At 40.5% G+C, this 12,303-nt stretch overlaps 1 protein-coding gene across 1 annotated transcript in view; it reads left to right on the top strand.

The window, feature by feature from the left end:
• Nucleotides 1-202: 202 nt before the first annotated feature.
• The window catches only part of CCDC88C (coiled-coil domain containing 88C), an 89,151-nt gene continuing 77,050 nt past the window's right edge, over nt 203-12,303 (top strand). The window contains 1 exon segment of the mRNA XM_035888724.1: nt 203-305. The gene's annotated coding sequence lies outside the window, so the exon portion shown is untranslated.

Consider the following 12,303-nt stretch of genomic DNA (forward strand, 5'->3'; position numbering starts at 1 on the left):
TTTCCAAGTTATACATAGGTGCAAAGTTAATGAGCTTATTCTATCATGAATCAATGTATATGTGTCCTGTATAACTATGTCAGTGTACTTAATGGGTAAATTTTTAAGGATTTTCCTAATGGTGCTTTATTGAGATGCTAAGTCCTAGCACAGAGTAAACGAGTAATGCTTTATTTTCTTTTTCCCTTTTTAACAGAGATCCTCGACCAACCAACCAACGCGTCAACAAGCACGTAAATAATGATGCCTATCTTCGGGTTCAAAACCTGACCATCTTAGTCAGAAACATTAAGACTTACTATCAGGTGAGATTTCTGCTCTCTGCTCGTTGCTCTGTGGTGATTGCTATAATGCTTCAGCTAGTGCAGGGATGGTGGCTCAAAAAGAAGCTTGCTACAGGAAATGGAGAGGAAATTGTGTTTGTGTAAAAGTACTTTCAGCCATGCTTTCCTTATGAAACAACAATACAGCTACCTTCTCTATCGCTCATGGCCAGAGGCTGCTTCCCTGCCCCCCTCTTTTTTAAAGAAGAAATTGTGTTTGGATTGTGAAAAAGTCAGATGGGGCGGATGACTCATGCGTGCAAGTTCCAGTGGCCTGCTAGAAAAATGAAGTATGTAACTCAGTTTTGAGATGATGTAGCAGGGTATCGTGTACTTCTGAAGACAGATGACCCGTGTCTCTATTATTGAGAACTAGAGATGCTGATGCAATGTGATGTCATTCCTGAGACTTGTGATTTCTAAGGGGAAATCCCATTTGCTCATAACTAGAGTTTGAAGTTTTTTTTTGTTTCTCTGTTAGCCACTGAACAGTGTAGATATATAGAGAGAGTCTGCAATGAAAAAGGACCATGTTTAAGAACAGGGAGAGGGCTAGTCCTTCTCACACCTACAAGATTAACAGTCTGAGACTCTGGTCCTTTGGGTGTTGAAACTCTAAAGCTTTGTATTCATGTGAGTTTTTTTGTCTTGGAGCTATACTCTGAGCTATTTTAAGAGTGCCTGAAGGGAGATCAGATTCAGGAAAAAATAAAAGTAATTCTGAGTCATGTGTGATATGGTGTCTTGTTGACCTAGCTGTTGAGCTGTGTAATCATCGTCCAATAAAGCTAGCAACAACTAAAATAGTAGAGTTTTCAATGGAGAACTGTAGTTGAGGCTTGCAGTAGCAGGCATAACAGTGATGTTCCTGTTGTAGTCCAGAAATTAAGTACTATGAATCTTGCTGCCTGAAGACTATATATACTGTATGTAAACAAAGCAGTCATGAGGGCTGATCACTCTTTGCGTTTGGTCCTGAAAATGTGTAATTACCACAAAGTTGAAAATAAAATCACATTTTTTTGTGATAACACTTGTATAAGAAACTTATTTGTCCGTGTCACAATCACATCTTCAGGGTAAATCCAAGGTCTCAATGCTAATCTGAGATTCCCTTTCATGTGGTGGTATGCAGCCTTCAACTCTCCATAGTCGGAGGAGTTAAGGCCATCTATGCTGTAACTGAGCTTTGTGTGTCATTGATGCTGAGTATAATGTTGCATCTGTATTAATGTCACTGTCACATATTTGGAGGGTTTCTTGTGTTTGAGGATCTGCTATAAGTAGCTTTTACTAGTTTTATCAACATGCAACTGACGGGATGCTTTGGAATATATTAAATACTGTTAGGCCTCTTCTCTCCTGAATGTTAGGTAATTTTTTAAATAGGTTGAAGTTGTGGCATTGTTTGATGAAGTAGTATTAGTATATTAGGTTAGGTTAAAATGAGGGTAGTGTCTTACTGACTGAAAATATATGATCAAATTTGGTTGCAGACTGGAAGTGGGAGGGAAAAGTTCCTGACAGGCAATAGGAACATGAATTTGCTGCTTCCTCAAGAGAAACAAAAGCTCTAAAAATACAATGTTGGCCTTGACATTTTACATTCCCTTTCACTTAATGGTCCCAAGTCAAGTTTACGGCTTAGTTACTGAATTTGGTAGAGCAGGTCTCCTAGAATGAGGACAATGCCACCTCACGCTTTATTGAAGGACATCGGTAGGTATGAAAGAATACTTGCCCCTCTCTGCACTGGGCAGGAACGATCAAGAATATGATGTGAATTCATGGTACTGTAAACTGTCTGAGGAAGAGGACTTAAGTGGTTACTAAAATTAACTCTGATATTCAGAAGCTAGTTGACATTTCAGATCATATAACTGTCTAGGATATCTGTATCTAATATCAGATTTCTCTTATATTTGTATAGCTAATCTCTTTGTTAAAGCAAAAGTCTCATTAATACAGGTAATATTACTTCAGAAAACAAGGACAAGTCTAATCCAGAAGCGTGAATCTGGGTATTCCCAACAGTGTTGGGGCTTTCCTGATCTCTTAGGCTGAGGGTCTGTCCTGGGAATGGCTATGAACAAACCAGGTTATTGGTGGAATTTGGCTTTGATTTGAGCCATAAAGATAATTCCTATCTGTGCTTCAGCAGGCATAACTTGGAAGGGGTAAATGCAATGAAGAAGCCTTTCTCCGGTTCAGATAACCTCGCACTTTTGGAAGTTTGACTAAATTTGTTCATTAACAACTTTCCAAAGAGTTGTCTTGTCACAACTTCCAGCTGCCTAACACTGGGTTGCTGATGGCTACTAGGAACAACATAGTGTCAAGACTCTTAAGATGAGGGACAACATTGGTTGTTGCAGGCTTTGGTGTTTTTTTTCATTGGGTATGTAATACTTGTTATTGGTAGTAGCATGCAACATCTCTGCATTTTCTGCACTCTGAGCAGTTGCACCTTTGCAGGTCTGTTATTGCCTCGAGAGGCACTTCTTTTGAAACCAGGCAAATAACTCATTTTGCTGTGGGATTTCACGAGCATTCAAGAGAATGTCATTAATTGCATTTAATAACTGTTACAGCACTGGCTTGCTGGAGAAATGGCTGGTCATAAAACTCCTGGAATCGGTGCCATATCTTGGAAAAGGGATGAGCATGGCAAAATGTGTTCATTGCTCATAGTGTGAGTTTTATGTGTCTTTTCTTGCTGTGATGGAATTCAGACACTTGGCTGTCTTCATGAAATTCAGAATGGTTTTGTAGGCAATAGTTTAGTACAGAGAATTACAGGTTACTGTCTGTAACTGCAGTGAAGATAGTGATTTAAGGCGTCAATAGAGAACTGAGTGAATTGGAGAAGGGATGCTGATCCACTTCTCACTGGTGCAGTTGTGCATCCTCCTGGTCAAGGGGTGAAGTCTTTATCACATGCTACAGCTTACCAGTATATACGGAACAGATTGACCTCCTGCTGTTGTCCGCTGCCTTGTGTTGATAACATAGTTGTGAAAGTTGGTCCTTAAGCCAACACTGGCTAGCCCAGTGCAACACAGATGAAATTACCTTGCTATTCCTGAGCTCTGCCTTCACTTTGAAATGCTTCTGTTGTGAGCTCCACTGAGGATTATGTATTGGTCCAATTAAATTGGCTTGAAAGTAGTTCAGGTGTGATTACTACAAGAGTGAAAGATGTTTGGCATCAATGAAATAAGCACTCTTGACCCTTGTTGACAGCAAGTTGTTATGGCCCTAATTCCCTGGGGCCTTGTGCTTCTTTTCCAAATGGTGATTAAACCCAGCTGTGGCAACTGTGTTCCTAGTGGTGTGGCACTATCTGTTTCTGGCAGAGTTTGGCAATGTTAAAAAAACAAAACAAAACAAAACCAACAAAAAACCTTTAAGCTGCAACAACCTGTGTAAGAGCTACTATTGCTGCTGGTTCTGTCACTTCTGATGATGGAAAAAGACAGCTAGAAAATCTGAGGGGTGTCAGCCTATCCCTTGCTGTGCTGTGGAGAATATGTAATGCTGGTACTTGAAGTGTCCATATAAGAAGAGTTGTTCTGATGTCTGCAACACTTGGAGAACATGCTCAGACCTATAGAGTTTTGGAAGAGGCCTAAGGCAGGCTGGCAGGGCAAGCTTGAAGTGGCTTTGAAGTGCTTCCTCTGCTCATGTGTCAGTCCTTGGGTTTAGGGTTTTTCTGAGGAAGTAAAAATCACTTTGATACCAGTTTATAAAAAATTAAATTTATGAAAGGACCTGGTTTGATGTCAGCTAGTTTCCTAACCTTCCAACATGCCAGTAATCATTCCAACAGTATATTCTGCACTCTCAAGCAAGAATTCCTACCATTTACATGAAAAACTTGAGGTTGATGGAGAGAAGAAGAAAAAAGAGTGTGATCATCCCTTGGCTAGTCCCTGCATGGGTATTATGGCCACGTCTGGAGTACGTGGGTGAGAAATGCTGTTGAAACAAATGCTGCAATGTGGTCATGGCTGTATTTTTGTTGCCTGTATTCCCTGCCATTGTGGCCACTAAATACCTAGCAGATTGCTTCATGTTTCTAAATAGGTTGGAAATATGTCTTCACTTAAAAAAAATTTGTACTGAGACACGGTTCTGAAATCAGAACATGACTGTGTGGCTTGTGCAGCTTCAGGAAGAAACTCATAACCCTTAGCACTTCCATTAAAGTGAGGGTCTGGGGCAGTGAGGATGAAACCATTTGCTGTTTAATTTATATCACCACAAATCCTGCCCTACCCACCTAAACTCCCTTAGCTGGGCTCAGAGACAACGGTGAGCAAAGATGCCTTACTTCTAAGGCATGTTTCTTCAGACCTGTGTCCTTCTCCTTTTACTTGGCTGCTTTATATTTGTGTCAAACAAGTACAAGCAGCAGGGTTTTTATCGGGCATGTTAAAGGGAGTTAGCTGCCTCTGAGTTTGGCTGTTGCTGTGAGCGGTTTGGTGCTGGGGCTGTGTTTCTAACCTCCGGAACAGAGACACCCTTTTGTCTTCAGGCTGGGGCAGAAGCTGGTGTTCCTGGTGGGTCAGCGAATGTCTTGCAATACCAGTAGCTTCCAGATCAATAAACAACTTCTGCTTCTGTAGTTGAAGCATTGAGTCAGGTTTAAAGCTCTTGACTGGACTGCAAAGAGGAATTCAAACTTGAAGCTCCACATTTGGGCACAAGTTATGAACTGGCAACTGTACTCAAGCTATAAATAAAGTTCTGGAAGTAGCAACGTCCTCTTCTGTGAGTTGGAATCTTTCCCTGCTAGGCAAGCTAGTGCTAGTGGACTAGTAATCCAGTCCTCAGCAAAGTAAACGCCAAAATGCTAGAAATGCACATAAATGCGCACACCCTGAAGTCAAAAAGCATTCCTCTGTTCTGAGGGGGAGAGTTTGTACTCACAGTGGCCTACTGAATTAGAGAAAACTAAACTTCTTTTTGCTAGCCTTGTCCATTTGGTGTGTTAAACTGCAATGTGACTGCTTTCCTTTGAGTCCTGTTCCCTAGAAATCTTAAATTAACAACTCTTCTTAGGGGGGAACCTTTCCTCATTTTGAGCTTTAAATTCCAAGATTATTACAGAGAATGTCAGCTTTCTCAACAGCAAGGTATCCGAAGCTTCAACAGCTAAGCTCTTTCTAATTCAAATACTTTACTGATCTCATGTGCTCTTAAGTGTCTGTGTTCTCTCTTTGCTGTACAGCTGAGCGGGCTGCATGCAGCCGGTTTCCTGCATTGTTTCTGCACTGGCAATTGTATCATTGCACCTACCACAGGGGTGTGTGCATGTTCTCGTGGCCTTAAGTTATGGCTGCACGAAGAAATAATGGTGAGCAGCCGCTCAGCCTTTCTGTTCTTTTCACAAGTCTGCAACAAATAAGTTATTATGACAAATAAGTTAGTACTGAGGTACTATTGTAGAGATGCTCTGTGTTTCAGTAAGGAGGTGGGCTAGGACTCGGGAGGTTTCTGCCACTGGCAGAACCTGGAGTAGGACCTTATTAGCTCTGTATTTGTTTCCCCTCCTATTCTTCATTTGGCTTCTCTAGTTAGTTTAAACTTGCTACAGGCACAGACTGTCTGTATATATTTATGCAGTACTTAGCTTAACGAGGCCTTCCTGGCTCTGCAGTGACAAAAATGTTTTGAGTTAGGTTTTCTGTTCTGCAGCAGCACGGTCATGAGACATGAAGGTTGCATGTGAGATTGGCGTTGTGAAGATGTTGAGGTTTTGCAGTGGTGGGTGCAGGGCAAGGGAGTGACTGGCCTTGGCACAGGCGTTCTGGGAAATGCTGAACCAGTCATGTTAGTTTCTGATTTAGTCCTTCATCTGAAAGCAGTGGTACCGCTGTGCTGCGGGTGGAATGAACATAAGAAGAATCATAAAGACTGTGATGGTTTTGTATAGGTCCCGTTACCAAGCATTTCAGTGAGAAAAAGAGATGAGTAACTCACTGCTACCAGCCAGACGGATGCTTTTTTAGTGAAAATGGTCTTGCTCGTTTCCAGAAGAACTAGGCAAAAGAAACATTTCTGCCCCAGAGTTGAAATAAGTCTTTGTGGAGTTTGGTTTGAAAAGTGTTCCCAGGTTGGCGAGAGCTACCGTTTCAGGTGGCTAGCAGCATGCTGTCAGACACCTGACAGATTACTGGCTGCGATTCTAGGATGCGTTTGGGTTGATACATTGAATGATGTCTGGAAGTTTAATGGAGGACTGAGCTTAGAGAGACATATTTTTTTTTTTTTCCCCTGAGGCTCCACATGCATTTTAATACCAAATGAAATGGTGACCTCAAACAGATGGAAGAGAATAGGTTGGCTTTTAAACTGTTTTATTGCCTGTAATTTCCTGGAGCTAGAATATGGGAAAGGGCAGAATAGGCTGGCATGTGTCTGTGTAGTCTTGTCCTTGTTTTGCTTAATAAGCTAGAGGGGTGTGAATTCATTGTGCAGACAAATGAAGAAACTGAGCCAAGAAAAAAGAGGAGCAGCATCTGAAAATACGGAGGCAAATGGAAGTGACCTGTAAAAATTTTACAGTATGGAATAGCTGTTTGGTTCCCACACAGTGGTATTTACTTAACCTCTGACATGTTAATTGAAAACAATTCTTGGGATGTCTGAATTACAGAATGCACCCACTGTGTTGTATATATGGCTTAAAAAAGGGTAATGTGTGTGTGGGGGGGCTTTTCTTAATGAAAGCCAAGGCCTGATGCTAATGTCCTAAACTGTTGCTGTGATTACCAATGCTAAAACCAGAGGGTATTTCAGTAGTCCTCTACTACATGTATATTTTTGGATATTAGATTTAAGGTCTAAGTCACTGTTCAGACAGTCTAACCAGACAGCCATGTTCAGTCCTGCTGCCTAGATTTCGGGCAAATGTCCCATTTTTGTCATCTGAGACTTTGTGAAGGAGGGAACCGAGTTTTGCAGAGCCTACCAATTTCGGGTCAGTTAGAAAATAGCCTGCATGCCACTTACAGCTGAAAATAGCTTTGAGATTTATTTTTGCTGAAAGATACTAAATGAAAGTTAAAGATTGCTTTATTGCTTGCGTTTCTGTAATGGATTCCATGTCATTTAGTTCTTTTCATTATGAAGTGTTTAAAGAGGCAAGAAGATGAATTCCACAAATGTCTGAAGTATGATTGCAAAGCAACCCCCCTAATGGCATAGCAGTTCCCAAAGCAAATAATTTCTGCTTTTTAATAGCAGGTAGCAAATGAAGGTGATTTATTTTCTTATTTTATTTGCATGTTCTGTCTGTGAAATCATTGTTTAATCTAGCGTGGCTTTTACTGAGGGTATTGCCACATGCTACATTGTGGCACAGTGGGTTCAGTCCAGTCTTGCTTTTACAAAACTCTTGACTCTGGATTAAAGTTTGGTGTCAAGGCCTGTTCCTGTTAGCTCCCGTCACATCGGTGACCCTGTGGTGTGGAGTGAGCAAAGGTGTCTCTTTGTGCCTCCTACTCAGCTGGCCTAGGCTTTTCAGTCCAATAGCTTTGTAATTAGGTTTTGTTACAAAGGTCTGTAATGAACTCTCGCCTTCTTGTACTCTGCTTTTTTTTTTTTTAAATGACTGTAAGCAATACTTCCGGTGTGTTTTCACCCGAGATGGATATTTGGGATTTCTTTTAAAGCAGAAAGTATCTGTGCTTTTGAAGGCGTGATTATCAGAAATGTGTAGGAGATCTTGGATAGAGCGTTGTATCCAAATGCAGAGTTGTACTTACTTCTGAAAACAAAAAGTGGTTTGCATTGTAAAGATCTGCTCGAGCTTATGTTGACCTCCAGTACTTGTGGTAAATGTGAATGCTCTCGGGCCAAGAAATGGGTGTGGAGTTTGGCATCATCTACCCTGGTTAAGAATGATGGGATTTACCCTTCTGAGCCAGTCTCTGGACCTGAGGAGGCAACAGACCTGACGACAGGAGGAAGCTTTAGTGTGCTAGTTTCTTTGCTGAAGACAAACCGCAGGAAAGGGGGTATTTCTTACTTTACATGGTGTGTGGACTTCACTCCAGCACCAATGTAGGGAAGGCACCTGCTCACGAATGCACAGAAATTGAAATGCTGTCACTTGCTGATGCATGCATACATCTCCCATTTGTAAATATGCTGGTTTTTAAAAGGAAAGGCTTAAAAAAAGCAAACTCTAAAAGCGCAAATAAAACTGCGAGTTAATGTGTGTGTGTGCGCTGTACTTTAAGCAAGCAGAATGACTTTTTCTTACAGCTGTTTAGAAGGGCTGCTTGAATATAAGCTGTGTGTGAGCTGGTGTCTCTCCTGTTTCCCATTATTATTAAGAGATGGAGCTGAAGGGGAGTTAAGTGTTTAAATTCAGCTGGGTCCTCATATGGCCAGTAAAAGTGCCTAAATAAAAATCTGCTCAGCAGACTGAAATGGCCCCTGTGGAGCTGTCACTGTCTGTTCTCTTTCATAATTAGCATTATTAAAAGTCTCTAGATGTTTATTTAATTTGTTTTTTAGATTTAGAATGGCATCGTTAGTACCTGTTAGGTGATCAAGATAACAGTGACAGACATCTGCTCCTTTGGGGCGTGGTAGGAAAGACTTGTGGCCTTTGCACAAAGGGAAAGTATTGTATTAATTTCATTTAAATATCTTCCTGTCCTGTGAAAACGATTCTTTAGTGGGTTATTAATATTTTAAAAACTTTTTAACTGCAATAGGGGGTGTTCTTCCTCTAGAAAGTCACCTTTATTTACCTGATGTTTTTGAAATTAGTTCTTTAACACGTAACTTGTTTGCTGTGACGTTGAGAAGCAAAAGAAGAAAGACAAGTTCCCTGTGGCACTTCAGAGATTTTTTTTTTTTTATGGTAATCCCATCTGTAATATATCCACTGGAAAGGTATTTGTAAGGAGAGCAACATCAAATTTGTATCACAGAAAGACCTGTTCTGCGTGCAGTGCGTTAGAAGAAAAGGGGAGGGTGGTACTGAGGTTAAAGCCTGGTTTATTTTGAAGCAGCTGTGTTACAGTAAAGCTGAGCAGCTGGAGTCCCATGGGAAGCATAAGCATTTACTGCTAGAAACTGGAAGGAGGTGAATTTGTTTAAGTTTTGATATTAAATGCAGAATTATTATGTATGTTAAGAGGCTCATTTCTCAGGATGCAGGTTCCAAAGAAACAGAATCAGTCCTGAGAAAGCAGTTACCTTAAAAGTGAAGCATGCTTCGCTTTTTTTTTTAAAACAAACAAAACCCTTGCAATTTGACTAGTTACCTGTTTGAGTTACTTGGAGTCTCACAAGGCTGTGTAGTTACTTCAAAGCAAAACTACAATTTAACTACAAGGAGTTGCCTTTTAATGTAATAGATGTCTTAAGGTCACTTCTTCAATTTTCATCTTTCAAAAAGTGGAACCCCCTCTGCCAACAACCAAAAAAAAAAAACCCCACCCTGTGTGTTCTGTGTCTTCCTGAATATGAAAAAACTGTGTGTCAGTGTTGAAGGTGCTGTCTTTGCTTTCAAGGTCTGTGGCAAATGCTTATCTGAACAGCACATCGATGTATCTTTACAGTTTTACATGCAGAAGGAGTGAGTCTGTAGCGGAGGACCACAAAAGCTGCCATTATTAGAAGCCTTGCTTACACTTCAGTGCTCTGGCACCTAATCTAGCTCCCAGCTTCCAGTCATGCAGAAGAAACTAAACCGGAGTGCTCTGTTTTAATTCTCAAACTTGGTTGAGCTGTCCTCCGTTCCTTCCAGTGTGCATTTCCTTTGTAGCCTGAGCCAAAATCTTGATTGGAAAGGTGATTTTGATCTCCCTTTTTCACGCAGCCCTTTCTCTTTATAAGTTGCTGCGTCCATATTCTATTCAAATTTCAAATTATTTGTTATTGCTTGAAGGCTTGTCTATATAAGACACAGCCGTAGTTTGGCCTCTTGTTTCTTAAAGCATCTTGGTTAATTTGCAATTGCACTTTCTTGGCATGGCATATGACCTGATTTTAAGTGGCACAGGCTTTCTCGGACAGACTTGATACAACTTGAGATGCTGAGAATCTTGCATAGCGGGATCTTTAACCGCTTTTGCTTTGATACCCTTGGATATTGTGAAACCAGAGCTGTCTGCCAGATCATGGTTTGTTTTGGCTCTTCTCCTTGACAGCATATCACAGCCTTTACCAATGTCAAGATATTTATCATACTTGATCAGTACTTAGAGATTTCGCAGTGTTTATGGCAACCATTTGAATATCTGCAAAGGACTCATCCTGACTTGCTTTCCCAGTCTTGAGCTCAGCAGGACGCCTAGTTTTGGAGGCATTGAGTGCTCTGCTCAACGTGCTGGTAAGAGAGATGCAGTCGGATGAGAGAGATGAGTTGATGTGACAGGAAAAAGCAGTTGTTTTTATAATGATCTGAACTGCTCTACTCTTCCAGCACAGACCTTGCAGTCAGGCCCTGTACTCTGTCACCTGTTATAAAGGACAAATTATTTGAGGTTTCTTTTCAGTTTGCTTATAAACCAGTAGAAAGACACTTGTAACCAATGACTTAACCTCTTGAGACTCTAAAGGGAAAATCTTAAGTATTAAATATATTTTAAAAACCTCCGCAAACAAATAAAACCTTCCTCCCCCAAAACCCCAAACTGACTACCTTGATCTTACTGATACTTATGCAAGTCTCTCCTATCAGGCTGCATTAATCTTAATTCCTCGAAGTCGTTTGTAAGTTAAGAAAGTTAACAGTGAAGAGTAATTTTTTTAGTTGGCTAAACGCTGCAGAATGGTGCTTAAAACACAGGGAAGCTCCTTTTATTCTGCTTTCTGTAACAGGTAGCATACAGTTCCCAACTTAAACTTCAGTATACACTGGAGTCCTGGTGCTTCCACCAACTGTATTTAACACACAAAGGAGGTGACCAGCAGATGCATTCAGCACACTTGTTTTAAATAAGCTTTTTATATGGCAGTTTTTAATGTATCTCAACAGCACCACAAAACCAGAGGCTATAGCTTACTGGGGGTGTGTGTGATAATTTTGCGTGTGTGAAACCAAGATTCCAAAGCAGCTATCTGACCAGCATGCCAAAGGAGGTTATCAGGTTAGCCCTAGATTTAAGTCATTACAGTCTTTTTTCTCAGTTTGTGGTTTTTGTGTTTGTGTCACTGGCAGAGGGGTGCTGCTGAAAGATGCATCTGCATAAGCAGAGAAAAGGCGGGAAATATTCAATTCTTGTGTTTTTCATCCCAAAACAAAGGCATATTTAAAAACAAACAAAAAAACCCCTAAAACCAGCCAATCCAAACACCTTATATCAAAAACTTGCATCAAAGACTACTTTTTTGAACTGTATGTTTCATTGTGGTGGTGTTTTTTTTTTTCTTTAAGAGTAAATGCACTGTGCAGGTACATGCTGTGACAATGCAGTTGCTATCCTGTTTATCTTCTCTGTCTTCTGGTGCCAATGATGAGGAGTGGCGGACTACCACAGTATTCTTCTGTACAACCGTTGTTTTTATTTTGCTGGGATGATAAGGAATGGTTCCTGCCTCTATACGGTACCAACAAATTGCGAAAGGAACAAGTGTACAAGTCTGGAGATATCTGGAACTCCTTTCTCACCATGGAGATTTGTTTCACTGTCAAGTTAGCCTGAGAGTTATAATGAAGTGCACTTGAGTGTAAAGGAGAAGAGCTGAAACCACAAAAAAATACTGCTAAATCTTTCATACTGGTCAGTTCAGCTGTAAAATGTTTCTGAGGTGTTTAATGCAACAGTTGTTTAATATTTCAAACATTAGTTTGATTCTACAATAACAAAAAATAGATACAAATAAGTAGTATGGATTTTAACACTCTCATGCTCTGATAATTCTGATTGCACTTTGAACTAGGACTATGCTTTGGTGATGGGTTTTTTTTTTGTCGTTTGTTTTTTAAATCCTTCTTCCCCTTTCCTAGCCA

Source organism: Egretta garzetta, unplaced genomic scaffold (genome assembly GCF_000687185.1).
Source record: "Egretta garzetta isolate BGI_Z169 unplaced genomic scaffold, ASM68718v1 scaffold361, whole genome shotgun sequence".
Lineage (NCBI taxonomy): Eukaryota > Metazoa > Chordata > Aves > Pelecaniformes > Ardeidae > Egretta > Egretta garzetta.